The following is a 3,433-nucleotide window of genomic DNA, read 5'->3' on the forward strand; positions in this document are numbered from 1 at the left end:
TTTTCGACTGACGACTATTCGCTAGGAGAAGCCAGTTCACAATCTAATTAGATTAGATTATTCCATAATTCTTACCTACTTGGCTTCGTAGGTCACAATGTTGTCTTTCCAAGCAGACGGTATAAGTGCGTAAGTCTAAACGTCTTAATGGTATTAACTCTGAGGTAACCAGAAATTAAAGGACTTTTCTATTTATGTTTACCGTTATTTCTTCTAATGTTTTAAGTACTCTGCAGTGCAAGTGGTGCAGTGATTACGTATTTCAAAGTCCATTTGCATTAAAGGATAAATATCTTGTCTCCTATCTGAAAATGGCTTTGCATTCTCCACCTTTAAATAGAAAAGAAAAATATCGACACTAAAAGCAACACAATTCTCGGACTTGTTTATACTACCACCACTGTTCTAACACCAATAGAATTGTGTTATTTTATATTCAAACAAAAGAAAACATAAAGAATTGTCATTTATTCATATTATTCAATACTGTTTACAATATTATAAAATATATACAACAGAAGATTGTTTACGGCTCAGATTGCAGTACAAAGTCACTGATTACTAAATGGTTAGCAGAATACAGACCTCTGCCTTTGTGCCTCTTATCTATTCTTTTTCCTTTTGTTAATCAAAGTGAAAACGTGCACCAAAGTTTTGGGCTGGCTAATCGACAACACAACATTTTAAAATAGTAATTTCAAATACTGAAAATTGTATAATAATTATCCTATAGCAACAACTTGTTCAACACCATATTTTATAACAAATTAATGAAATAATATTATTAATTAATAAATGGATCATACTATATTGTACATCACACTAATATTATAAATGTGAAAGTTTGTTTGTTAAGATGTTTGTCCTTCAATCACGATGCAACTACTGAACGTATATTGATGAAATTTGGTATAGAGACAAGGTATGAGCTGACTTGGGTGATAAGGTACTTTTTATCCCTCCCTTGGGATAAAACATGAATCTTAATATCCGGGCGGAGCCGGGACGGGCGTCTAGTCAAAATTAAATGAAGTGACGCGGACGTTAACTAGCAATCAGGCTAAATTTGCTGATTTTTAAAACTGCTCATGTCCGTGTTTGCAGTACTCGAGACGTTCACCTAATTTCTCCTTGTATAGATGGAACTACATTTTTAAAATTGCTTTTCGGAATGTTACCTTTGAGCTTTTTTTAATCACCTGACCCTTTCTGCCTACCCGTATTCAGTGAGTAGTTAAGGCATACACCATTTAACTCGTTTGTGTCTCAGCAAAGATTTATTCAAAAGATAGGACGAATTTGCTAGACTCTTTATTCAAATAGAATTTAAAAATAGTTACAATTGGTTTTGTTATTTATTTTCTAATTTTACGAAACAAATTATAATGCCTAAATTATAATACTCCTATTATAAAGAGGAAACCTTTGGAATTTTGTATGTTTGCAAGATTTTCAAGCAAAAACAGTGGAGTGATTGACAGGCTATATATACCACGGGCAAAGTCGGGGCAAATAACTAGTTTAAGCTTATAAAGATGACGCATTTGCGTTCTTGTATGAATGACTGTAATGTTTTCAAATAATAATTGCTGCACCAATTTAAAAAATTCTTTCACTATTAGAAAGCCGCATCTTCATTGAGTGCCAAGGGCTATATATGTACCACGGACGAAGCCGGGTGAAACCACTAGTTGTTAATAAAATGAAAAAATTCACTAACCATATTTGTTTCCTTTGACATTATCTAAAAAAGATGTTACTTTAATCAGAACAACAATTTGGGTCAATATTTTCGTACAAGCGGCAGTGGAAGGTCATCAATATGTAATCAACATGATTCACAGACGGCCTCTCAAAATAAATTTTTCATGTTTTATTTTAAAGATTTTATTTCGTGTTAATACTTGTGTTACATTAGCTTATATATTTTAGTATTTGCGATTTGATCAATGACATTATAATGATATATAAAGTGTTTACTTTATTATGTATAGTAATAGACGTTTGTTTCATAATTTCATCATCATCATCATCATCATCAGCCCTTATATGTTCCCACTGCTGGGACACAGGCCTCCTATGAGGGTTAAGGCCATAATCCATCACGCTGGCCAAATGCGGGTTGGCAGATGTCACATGTCGTCGAACTTTTGATTCTCGGACATGCCGGTTTCCTTTCGATGTTTTCCTTCACCGTTTTAAGCAGTGGTGATGTTAAATACATGCGCAGATAAATTTAAAAATCAATTTATTTCCTGCATGCTCGCCCGGTCTCGAACCCCGTTTTATTGATTTTGAAGTCCTAGGTTCTCACCACTGAGCCACCACTGCTTTTCTTCATAATTTAAAATCGTATTATTTTTAGCCAAAGTAAATGTTTACCATAAAATGCGTTATATTAGATAATCATATAAATGGAAAGAGAAAGAAACTTCAATGTCGTGTAATACTGGTACTGGAGGAATCCAGATTTGAATAAAAAGCAACAGAACCAATGGTTATTGTGTCACGGAATGATATTAAGGAATGCTCTAATGTTCGGTTGCAATTCAGCGTATAATGTGCAATTTGACGTCGGTCATTCGATGGTCACGCGAGGCTACAGCGTTATCGCCTTTCCTAACCTTAAGGCGCCTTATTAATCGTTCTTCCACGTCCCTACGTTTTATACATTAAAAATGATAAACACAAGTGTCGTTACTATTACTTACATTAATTATTAACTCTATGTTAAATAAAAAAGTTGAACATGGTAATTTCGCATAAGTAATCTAAAATATATGCTATTCTCCCAGTAGAAAAGATATTTTTGAATAAAACCTATGGAAAAGCGCATTTTCCTGTCTCCACTGGGAATGAAAGCAAGCCAAATATGTAGAATTGTAGAGCGACCACCATACCTTCCCACGCGCTTATAATAAGGTAATACAAGCTATAAGGCGATTACGGTATTTTCATTAATATACAAATACTAATACATACTGTAAATGCGAAAGTTATTGTTTCTCTGTCACTTAATCTCGAACGCCATATCGAAGCGAGGTGCGTGTAGACTGTAGAGACAATTTGACAAGGCTTTTCTATAATAAAACTAGATTCAAAAGTATTACATAATTTAATTTACAGAACAATTTATTAAATGCCGTTTAAAATAGATTTTTAACCAGATTAGTGTATAATATGCAGTATCAATGTCGTTTTTTTTAAGTATTTATCAAAATTAACAGGCCAGCATAAACTTGATATTTCCGTGTTCAATTCGTATTACTGTATCACTTTAGATTTATTTTAAGCCAAAGTCTCAATTAAATATATTATATATCACATTTAATCTCATAACACAAATTTTGTATTATATCATTTGATGTAAGTCATAATAATTGGACTGTAAAACAAAATAAAAAAAAAAGAATACAACTATTATCAGCCAGTA

Source organism: Zerene cesonia, chromosome 10 (genome assembly GCF_012273895.1).
Source record: "Zerene cesonia ecotype Mississippi chromosome 10, Zerene_cesonia_1.1, whole genome shotgun sequence".
Classification (NCBI taxonomy): Eukaryota; Metazoa; Arthropoda; class Insecta; order Lepidoptera; family Pieridae; genus Zerene; species Zerene cesonia.